We start from the raw sequence: 12,174 nt of genomic DNA, 5'->3' as shown, positions 1-12,174 counted from the left end.
CGGCAGCGCCCGGGCTGGCCCCGCGGTGTGTGCAGAGCCGGGTAGCGGTGTGCCAGGCACTGGGCGCATCGGGCAGTGCGGAACTGGGCCTCGCCTCTCTCAGTACCGTCACAAGTGTGGGCGAAACAAAAGTCTTCACCTTTCCTCTTAAACGTTCTTCTTTTCTTCCAGTGGGATTTTCATACCACTAACCCAGCAGCAAGAAGTACTGAATAAATGCCCGAAATCCTCAAATCCTACCCCAGCAGGTGGCCTGGAAGGATAAAAAATGGTGGACCTGCAGGGAGACGTGTTCACTGTGTCTCTCAACCCCCTTCTCAACTGCACAACCAACCTTTGTCTCTGTTGTATTTAATTATTACTCTTATCCAAGGTCTTTTTTTTTTTTTTCCAACACTCTTCATTACTTTTTCTTTTTTTTTTTTTTTAAGCAATTGATATGACAGTTTCATATGTACATATTTTCCTCAGCAGGTTTATGAAGTAATTTTTCTAATGTTCTTACCAAAGTGACCACCCCACACTCCTTCCCCAGATGCTGCCGTCACCCAGGTGAATCTTCTTGTTCTACCTTTGCAGCCTTTCTTCCTCTATGTGTCCACCTTTCAGTTGTCCCCATAACAATCGTTCCCCTTTTACCAGTGCTTCATATCTAGTCCATACACGTGCCTCTCCACCAACACCTTTCATGCAGCCTCCAACACACGTGGCAGTCCCCTTTCAGTTCTTGTCTGTGTTGATATTATCTCTAAGACTGACCATACTGGATAGCATGGGGCTCATGTGTAACCCTGTCTGAAAAGTACCTTGTTTTAACCATTGGAATACAAGATTTTGAGTATAGTATGAAATACATACACTGCTATGATTAGATATTCTTTTTTCTGTCTGAGTTCCAAGCCATTAAGGAATATGCCTCTTAATGACCACAAGACCATGTCAGTGAAGACCATTGTTTCATTATGTATTGTGTGAAAAGACAAAATTTTTTTCATGTTTAATTTATTAAATACTGGCATTTATGCAAGATAAAAGACTTTATCTTACTATTAGCTGGAAAGTCCAGTCACTTACTGTTTAACATGCCTTTTATCCTTAGAGACTGCTGACAAAGCGCCCAAGATGATGAGATCAAACAAGTTCTTTTAACATACCTCAGTATATTCCATGGAATCAAAATACTGATGACTATCTAAAGGAGGTGAGAATCTTCATATAAGTAATAGAAAAGCAGTCTCTCTGATGAAAGAAGAGTATTGCTAAACTCAGACTATAAACTATGCGATATATTGGATTTATGTACAGTTAGTTTTTGTCGTGCTGTATTATTTATAAAATATGGGCATAACCTTGGTCAGGTATTCCAGGAGATGATTCAGTTTTCAACATGGGCAGAAAAAGGATTCTCCTTGCTGTCTTCATTCAGTGACAGCTGTCTCCTACATCTGGTGATACATGGAACTTGAAAAGCAAATTAATGGTTGAGGAGCCCAGTATCTTACAGAAGACATGGCATTCATGGTAGAAGGATGGAAAGAAGAAATACCTTCAGTTACACCCGTTCAGTTGCTATTCAGACCTAGGTGAAAAAGTGTCTGGAGATGAGACTTGCCGCATAAATTATTATTGCCTTTTGAGTACAAAAAGTAGTTTGTCCACATGGCCTTGGGATTTGCACTGACACTAAAAAGGGAACCCAGGACAAATGGGCAAAGTGGTTTATCCAGATGTACTTTGGCTGACTAGTATGTTAGTGAAGATGAGTCCTAGCATTCATGTCTTTCCAGCTCATATGAGGTCATAATTATATCCATGTTGTTCCTGGTATATGTTATGATATTCCAGCAACCTCAGTTACATTTTGAAGACAGTTTTCTCATTTGGAAATTGTTCAGTCACTTAGGGCCACTTCTGTTAAATCTATGCACCAGACTTTGAAGAGCTTAAATCAGCTACATTACCCATCTGTGTGTCATTATGTGCACCCTTGGTGTTGTTGACAACCATTAAAAAACTCTGGCAGTCATTACTATTATTTCTGAATAATCATGCACAGCAATTAATGAGGATTTGATGGTGATTGCAGACCCTACTGACACATTTATGCCAGCATTAATCAGATGTAACTCCTTTGAAGTCCATGTTGCTACCTCTGATTGACATGAATCTAATTGGGAGCAAATTGTGAGTGTTGGACTCTGACATGAGCATATGGCTCCATGTCTACTATTCTGCTCCAAAATCTCTCAAAATTTGGACATAGCTTGCAGATGAACCTTAGACTCCTCCTGAGCTTGTCATGTTTCCCTGTAGGTGTTGCTTTATTTAAATTCCATCTCTCTAGATGCAAAGGCATCCAGGTGATTTCTGTAGCATTTCTTTGAGTGTAGTTTCACTGTTGCTTTCTTGTCAATTCTGCCTGTCATGCTGTATTGTTGCTATAAGTTTTCTTCACTGCTCTGTGTTTCATTGAAGGAATTCGGTAGCATGTTCTCCACCCCAACAGTCGTTTAGCTGATTCATCCCCTCTTAGAGGACCTCCCAGTAAACACTTCTGTCATGCTAATACTGTGTCTTGGCACCGCAGCTGTTCTCTTGCTTTGTTTGCTGTCTTTTGTCGTCCTCCTACCCTAATTATGGTCTGCTTCATCCTTCTATTTCTGTAATGTGTTGGTAATTTGGAGCTGTTTTCTCCCCTGTCCCTACTTCCTCACTCATGCAAATAGGCTATTTTGCTGATTAGAGGCTGTCATCTCTCTCTTGGGTACATATAACTGAGGAACTGTTTTCTAAAGTGTATTGTGGAAATGAGGAGATGTAGCTTTTGACCTGGCAGTTTTTATTGTCAGTCCTGTACACATTAGACATGTTAATGGAAAGGATAGTCTTACCCCTAGGAACAAGTAAAACGAATTGAACAAAAGCAGAGCAGCAGTGGTTTTGAGCAAAGGGACTTAGAAGTGAATGGTTTCATCTTAGGGAGCATAAATGCTTGGAACCGGTTTGTATTTTAGCAGAGAAATTATTTTAGATATTGATAAAAAGCAGTCCCAACCAGGGACACTGCATCAGGAGCCATCCAAGATGTAGTCTGGCAGAGGGCAGGAGGGAAAAAAAAAAAAGGAAAAGAAGCTTTAATAGAGTGGTTTTGTACTCATTTGCACATAGCATCAGAAATCATCCACTTACTGCTGCCTTATCACCCACCTCTGTGTTAAGACAGTCCTTCCCTCTCAGTCTAGAATAGTAACTGTGGCTTTCATCCCCAGTTGCTTCTTAGATTTTTAAACACTTCACCAGAATGATCACACTTGAGTTAAAGACAATCCTATTTTTAAACGATATGAGTAATTCCTAACATTAAGTGAAACAGGGCTAGAAACAGCGGTGTCTATCCACAGAGACATTATTAAGCTGTTTTTTATAAGGCATTTTGGTGTTTCATAATTACGGGAAGAGAATCCCACTCTCCTCTGTTTAATTCAATCAGTTTTAATTGCTTTGAAACCACAGAGCATATTCTAGACTGTGACTCAGTCTAGAAATACCTGTACAGGGAAATGTTTCTAATAGTTGACAGCTCATAATTTTAACACCAAAAAAAAAAGTCATAATGAAATCCAGTTTGTACCTGGAATAAGGACCACATTTTTTTATCTTGAGAATGATTAAATGTAGGAACAATTTATCTGAGAACACTCTGGATTCTCACCACTTCCATCCTTCAAATAATAGCTAGATTTCTTTGTAGAAAATTATGATTTTGACAAAAAATTATGATCTTGACACCAAAAGTACTGGGTGAGGTCATACTGAAATAATCATATTAATACCTGCTATTCTAAAATACATGTTGTTGTTCACTAATAAGCAAGAATTGCCATTTGACTGATTAGGAAAGTATGCCAAAAAATCTCAATCAGTCAGATTCAAAAATGAGCAGTGAAATGAATACTTCACAGATATATATACACACACATATATATATTTGCAACTGACGTAATAAGCAGTAGTCAAAAAGCAAGTACATAGAAGTCTCATTCTTGTGATAAAACATATCCATCCAACAGATCATATATAAAACATTCTGGAATGACTCTCTGATATTTTGGTAATATGCTACAGTATACTGGCCAGCTTATACTATAGTCATGTTCAGTAGAAGTTAATAAAGGGAGAATAAAAAGGTATGATGGATCAACAAGTGCCAGAAACCCACTGAGCCAAAGCCTTCCTGTTTACCCATAGTTAGTCATTCCCCTAGAGCACAGTGAAGTTCACATCTCTGTTTGAATGAGCTACCTTTATGAAGCATTTTGTCTTCTGAACTGAAGTCTGAAGCACAATTCTGTATTCTTGCTGCTGTTATTTTTATTAGAGGACTATCTGCTTTTTTAATTCAGACCAATAGCATTAGGTCTGAGTTAAATAATAATAAACTGCAAACCTTGTCACATGTGCAGGTAGAAGTGTGTTAAAAAAGGAGATAGAAAGGAAAATCCACTGCCCATTTATTATCTTTTATCAGAAGATACAGTTTTGTTCAGGTTAGCAGGCTTTAAGTAATGGTCATATAACCTAAAGAAGTCACCTTTGGATCGCGTGAGTTCCCTACAGGTTTCCACAGTGTTCTTGCCTGCTGATGACAGGTGCAACACATTGCACAGGTTTAAATAAGTGTATGAGATTCCGTTTGCCTTGCCACAAACTGACATTGTGCTGCTGATCAGAGGGGGAGCTGTGATCAGTTATGAAAATAGTCTCTGCCCATAATGTTAATAGTAATTTCTGTAAACTAAACATACAGGATTCATACTCTACCAGCAAGTAAACAACTACATCAATTTTTATGCACCGTTTGTTGAATAGCCAGCAAGGCAATACTGAACAAGTCAGTGCAGTGTCCAGGCCCACATTTCCTTGCTCTCAAACATGAGGAGATTAAAAAAGAACTGTATTCAGGGTGTGAATAATCAAAACTCCCCCAAAATAGATCATACTCTAGGGACACCTATGCTACTAATTTTATAAAAGCAAAACCCCTTACTCGGCTATCAGTTCTCCTAAATTTATCCCAAATGGCATATATTTTTTTCTTCTACACACCTCACCCCATTAGTTTGACCATCTCTGCAGTTAGAGGATGTTGTAGGTATTTTTTTCCTAAGCTAATTGTATTACAAAGGTTTCACATTTGGATCGTGTTCAGATTCTAATGCTGCAGTCAACACAGCACCTGTGTCTGCAACCAGTGCAGTCACTCACCTGCAGCCATCTTTAAATAGAGTAGCTGGTTGTGGTATTTATTATTATTATTTTCTTCATGCCAGTGAAAAAAGTTTTAGATGTGTTTTTAATTTAAACATTAAAAGAGTGGATTTTTCTATATGCTCTTATGACTAAAGATTTTCATCAGTGAAGGGTCCTTGCAAATTCTGGGGGGTTTTCCATTCAAAGCAGGAGTGCTTAACACTGGTGCAATTCGTATGGCTCTGGGAAAATTTAAGATTGGTTCAACAATTTTGTGCCTCATTAAAAAAAAACTACTAAGTTGCAGCAATGCTGTACATTTATACTGTGGGATTTTTATATAAAGAGTTGTTTCAAGTAGGTATATGACAAAATTCTGCATAAGTGTAATTTAGATCAAAAGAATATCTTGTAACAGGCTTTCAGAGGCACCCACTGGAAGCACAGGCATTTAATGTAGAAATACAGCTTCACTAACACCCAGAATTTAGACTAAATTAGGCACTCACTGAATTAGGATCCCAATAAAGGCCAGTAATAGTAACAATGATAGTAATTCACATTCTTAATCCAAAATTGTGATCTTTCTTTAAATAAAAATATCAAAGTCTATTAGAAATAGTGTAACTTGAGAAGTGTCTTACTGATCTGTAATTTTTCACGTACACCATTAGGTGGCAGGGAACAATAAAGATTTACTTGAAATGTCATAAATATGTTGAAAAACAAATCTGTGAGATTGTTCTCTCCACTCTTTTTGAATCAGAATTATTTCCAACTGCAAACTCTCAAGAGCTTTGTCTAGTTAATTATTAAATGACTTACCAACAGGGCTCACAACTTCCAGCAAGACTGTTTCAGATTTCATTTCTATGCAATCCTTTTATCAAAAGAGAAAAAGACAATTCATCCTCCTGGGAGATCTCCAGAAATTAAATCTCACCACAGTTGTATCTTTACTTCTAACCTCTATTTCTTCTTCTGGTCAGGCTAAATCTGGCTGCTGGAAGTAGCTCCCAGGCCAGGCCAATTCAAGGAGGCATTGGTGGGAGGCAAGAAACTTTATTATTCTTTTGGGAGTCTTGATTCCAAACTGGTTGTAAGGGGTAGGCTGACAGAGAGGTGAGCGTAAAAACATAGCAAATTTATACTGCCAGCAACATTTGTTTCTCTAAATGACTGCTGATTTTAGAATTGCAGGGTGAGAGGGTAGATAGCAAGAATCACAGAGCAAGACTTGCCTCTTTGATAACTCACTCGATGACTGATGAATGAAAAGTTAATTTTGCTACTACTGGCTTTGTAGGAGTTAGGGATGCTTATGCTTAACATTTCCCAGAGATGTAGAATCAAGTCCTTGGCAGGAGTCTCTCCTAAGAGATTTGTTCTTATTCCCTAAATTCTTTTAGTGCTGTTGGTAGGAACCTTGCCACAGACATCATCACATGTGCTTAACTGGAAAGTCACAGTGCAAATTTTTCCATATGTTTATGTAACAAACTTATGCCAAAGAAAGAAGTAATAATTCCACAAAATACGGTACAGCTGCAGTTCGCCATACCTGTTTGTTAAGCTAACACTTGAGAGGAGGAAAAGCACAGGAGGGACATTTTGTTGATTTGTTATTGACTAGTCTGATATGCAGAGAAATTCAGCTCAATGCAGTTTTAATGTGTCTGAGTGAGTGACAGTAGAGAGACTGAAATCCATTATTCACAGAAAAATGTGTTGTAGCAACTGACAGTGCTTCTCTTTTGTCCCAGGCAATCAGGTCTGGAGGAAAGGAGTCCTTTGTTCCCTCCGGTGTTCCTTGAGAACACTGACAGTAAGCACACAAGCTGTAGTCTTAGTATTTGTGAGGTCTACATGTCTGTGTGGATTTGGATTCAGTATTTTACATCTCAGTCCCTGAGTTTCAGTCAGTGTGTTTTATCTGCCCAGTCCAGACATGGGCAATCCTGTGGGTGACTGTGTATACAAACAGGAATCTTTAATAGTTTAAAAATCCCAAACCCAGTAATAATGATGGTACCACAAGATAACTTAAGCAACAGATTCTATTAACTTGTGTATAGTTACAGAAATACAGAAATACTTACTGCCTGTGCACATCCCAGTCCCATGGCCACATGGCTGTTCACGTAAAACATGGATCATCTTCAGCAGCCATTTGTTTCCTTCTCAAATAAATCACAGATTTCAGAAAGCGGTCAAATGGGATCGAAGCTAATTCAGTATGCTGTCAGCCTTAGCATCTGACAGCAGTCTTAGTCCAGATGGATTAGTGTTGCAGTTGATCCATAGATCACCTGCCCTATTTCTACCTTGTAACTCTCTAGGTTAGGGATGTCCTAGTCCAGGAAAGATGCAGCACAGCCCATGGGAGAGGAGCTGCAGTGTGTAAGGAGGCTGCAGCGTGTAAGGTGTGAAGCCAGACAAGCGATATTTTTTCTGGTGCACTGTGAGCCATTCAACAGTCAAAAATTGCTGTCTTTGAAAGATCTGATGAAAAACTGAAGTCACTAGGCAAGTGTGTTTGCCAGGGGGGCTGTGTTCGGTGGGGCTGGTCGTGCTCTAGGAAGGACAGGCTGCTGGGAACTGGTAGGTGTCATGCAATGCCATACACAATGCAAGCTGTGTACACATTATAGTTTGCCCCTGGAGTCTGCAGCAACACTGCGACCTCTGTCTTGGATTTCACATGAAGTGACCTCCACTTGTAAACATTAATGATGCTGCTGTGCTCTAAGCAGCTTGGTGCCTAACAGCTCACTGGTTAATGCTGTTGACTGGGTTTGGGAAAAAGATGATTTACTCACCTTTGTGAAAAAGGGAGGAACAATCATAAAGATCAAGCTGATCACTTATTGTGTCTTAGGTTTTTAAAATACAGAAGTTGTATGAAATATTTGGATCTCCAGAAAGGAAAGGTCTTTTTAGTCTGTATGATTCGCATGTGGGTTACCATATGCCTGAAGCTAGGGAAGACTGTTCAACTGTTAGCAGGCCGTTCTCTGTATGATGTTCTTCACAGTTGTGTTGGAAATGTCAAGACCTACTGCCGTGGTTGAAGCCCAGCCAGCAACTCGGAACCACACAGCCGCTCACACCACACACACACTTCCTTCCTCCCCCCGCTCCCAGAGGGATGGGGAGGAGAATCAGAGGAATGTAACTCCCACGGGTTGAGATAACAGCACTCCAGTAACTAAGGTACAATACAAACCACTACTGCTACCAATAATAATGATAAGAGGAATAACAAGGGAAAAGGACACAACCGCTCACCACCCACCGACCAATACCCAGCCCGACCCGAGCAGTGGTCTGGGCCTTCCAGGTAACTCCCCCCAGTTTATATACTGGGCATGACGTGCTGTGGTATGGAATACCCCTTTGGCCAGTTTGGGTCAGGTGTCCTGTCTCTGCTTCCTCACGGCTTCCTCTCCTCTCTGGCAGAGCATGAGACTGAGAAAGTCCTTGGTCAGAGTAAACGTTACTGAGCAACAACTAAAAACATCGGTGTTGTCAGCGTTGTTCCCAGGCTGAAAGTCAAAAACACAGCAGTGCACCAGCTACTAAGAAGGAGAAAAAATGACTGCTGTAGCTGAACCCAGGACAACTGCTTACTCAGCTGGGCCCAAATCTGAAGATTTCCATTTCTGCCTTTGGTCCTTTTATTGTTTTACAGTCAGATATGAAAGTCTGCCCCAGAAGAGGGTAAACATGTTCTGAGATATTGTCATATTTTGAGAATGCAAGGACCTAAACAAGATTCAGTCTCGCTGGATCCTCCTTAGGAGTTATGGTCACAAACACTTTCTTGGTTTCTCCTGAGCTGTGTCCAAGAGGACTAAGGTCAGCCCCCTTAGGAGGATTTTGTATCTTCCATCTACTTTCTGAAGTGGATGTAATAAAGACAAGAACATGACAAATTATCTGCTTCAGCACCAAAAAAAACCCAAACCCCAGCATTATTTTTTATTGCTATTCTGCCTCATCTCCTTTTGTGGAGAACATCAAACAAAACATTGGTTTTGTTTTTCTTGAACTGTCTAGGTAATAAACTGTAAATTTGTACTTTCCAGTACGTTCTTTTGAGAAGCCCCCAGTAAACTAAAACATATTTCAGAATGCAAAGAAGGGATAACATTTCACTGTAAGAAGGGAGGAAAATCCTTGATCTGAACTAACTCAAATTAATGAGTTTCCTTTGAAACGGGGGGCTCAGGCAGGACAGTAGAAGCAGGTTAGCTGGAAAAGTCAAAAAATTCCAGAGAGCAGCAGGACAGTGTGTATTTTCTAGGCATGTGATTACTCTGTGAAGACTCATGCTCTATACCATTTTGCTCTGTTTTCCTTGCTAGTCTTCTCACATAACCCAGAAATGAGATTAGTGGAAAAAAAGAAGTATGCTTTCTTAGTACACTTTTCTTAGCATGCTGATAAGTAGGATGAGACAGAAAATGGGTGGTTTTGTTCAGTTGTGCAGGATACTGGTATGATTTACATTGAAGTAGAAGAATGCCTGGGATTGTTTTCCTTCAAATGTGCCAGGAGGTGGTACAAGACTTGCTGGTGGTTTCATATGTACTGTCACAGCTACTGCCTACGACTGCACACATTCAGCTTCTTGTGAAAGACTGTTACAGACAACACCAAACTATTCTTGCAAGCAATGCTCTGCCTGCCCAAAACAAACAACAAGCAAGAGTAGTTTGTTTAGCAATCTGTAGGGGGAGGTCTGGAGATTTTCATCCTTTCTTTAAGGCTGGGATCTAGGAAAAGAACCGGAGGAGAAGAAGATGCAGTTGCAAAACAAACAAACAAAAAAGACTCACTGATAGAGCACAATCAGTTGGGAAATGAATCTGCAGTAAGGGAAAAGGATGTGAAAAAGCAAGCAGGTGGTGGAATGGCAAAAGAGAAAATTAGGGAAGCCAGTTGCAACAGAGGAGAGGAAGATATGATTGAGATAGCTAAGAGGCGGAGCCTAAGACAGAGCAATGAAGCCATACACAAGACTGACATAAAACAGAAAACAAAACCTCCAGGTGAAGGAGAGAACAGATGGGAGCAAATATGAGATTCACTTCCTTACCAGAAAGATTCATCCTCTGACACAAGCAGATCAAGTGAACATAATGTTAGACCAAACCCAAGAGAATGAGACGTGGACCAAAAGTTAAAAACTATCAGAGTAAGCATGGCAGGAGGGGCTAACAGAGGCAGATGGGTAGGGAACAACCATTGTCTATAAATATCTTAGATGAACGCCTTGGGGATGATATTTTAATTGAATGAACTGAATGAATTGATATTTGAATTGAATGCCGATGTTGGTACAAGAAAGTATGTGCATATATTAGTTGTTAATAATCCTGAGTTTGAGTTAGAAAGTGCCTAACAATTGGATCAGGAAGCTCTAGGTGCTATCCCATTAGGAACAGAGCATGCAAACACATCCTAGATTATCTTCAGGTGGAGCTTGATAAGTTTGGGGATGTAATTACATACAAGATTGTTATCCATTATGAGACAGACCAAATTGGACGTTGTAGGAGGACCTTCCTAGTCCCTGCCCTAATCTTATTTTCCTGATAATGATGCTGTTGACTCATGCATATTGACCAGGACAGGTGCAGACAGACATGTATTTGCCTCTCTTTCCAAGCCAACTAAATGCCACCCACATCTGGAATCTGTGTAGCTGGAGTGGCCCAGGGCTGTACCCAAGTTGTTAAATCTCTGCAAATACATGACTTTCAGATCTGAACTGGCTTGATTTTGCCTAACTTGAAGTGTGGGCGAAGGAGTCCACACCTATCCATGCATCCTCAGAGAGCTGTGCTGGACACTCATGTTTGGTGCCTCAGAGAAGAGTGAAAACTGCTTAGATTAGGGGTGCAGGGACTGTACAAGCTGATGTATCGGGGCTGATGTAGCTCGAGATCCCAGAATAAACGTAGTAGCAACATCTACTAATCCAGGGTACCACAGTGGCATGCTCAGGAGTGCATGCAACATCTTTCTGGTCACATCTGTATGACAGTGTGGTGTTTGATTTATTGGTGAAGTCTGATTCACCAGCGCTACGTATGACATGTCACCAGTAATGATGACTTACATCTTTGATTGCTCTCCCAGTTGTGCTGAATTCCTAGACAACACTGTGCAGTGGAGGTGATGCCACTGTTCCTCCTTGTTAGAGTGTCCTTGCCTTGTCTGTCATGCTCCCAAAAGTTACATGGCTCTTCAACAAATGTACAACCCACTGGTCACGCTGCAGTGAACACAGCCATCTACTGCATCAAGTCACACTCCAGTGCACTGACTGATACTTGGATATTTGGAAGCAAACGTTTGTATTTATTAGGCATGTGACAGATTATTTTTAATTGCTATTAAGATCTGATGGGGATAAATCGTTAGACCCTTCACTGTATGGTATCTGCATTTATTTTGCAAATTCCTCTCCTGCCACCCTGACTGCTGTCTCAACCACACTAAATTTCCTTTCTGGCCTCGTAGTAAACATCTATGCCTACATGAGTGTGCGTGGCTCTCACTGTTTCTGCTGTGACTGAAATGGGACCATTCCCACACTACTTGAAGCCTTGTATTCTTGGCTCCTGAGACTACCTGCTAGCAGATAGCTGTAGCCATGTCTTCCTTTGATGAAGTTGTTCTTATCTTAGGTGAGATGTGGAGTGCGTCATCTTGCAACATTTCTGGTACCCCCCGAAGCAGAGAGAGAGCAAGCCCACAGGAGGAATGACAACTTGTACTTTCAAAATCACAACCTCACCTAGGACAACAACTGATAACAAGCCCAAGCAAAACTGAACTACTGACTCACCCTCCCTTCTGCTGACCCACTGGAATGGATTGAGGATTTCTGCACAACTAGTAACACTGGCTTCA

Source organism: Nestor notabilis, unplaced genomic scaffold (genome assembly GCF_000696875.1).
Source record: "Nestor notabilis isolate BGI_N333 unplaced genomic scaffold, ASM69687v1 scaffold12158, whole genome shotgun sequence".
NCBI classification, from domain to species: domain Eukaryota; kingdom Metazoa; phylum Chordata; class Aves; order Psittaciformes; family Psittacidae; genus Nestor; species Nestor notabilis.
Note: the sequence above shows the minus strand (reverse complement) of the source record.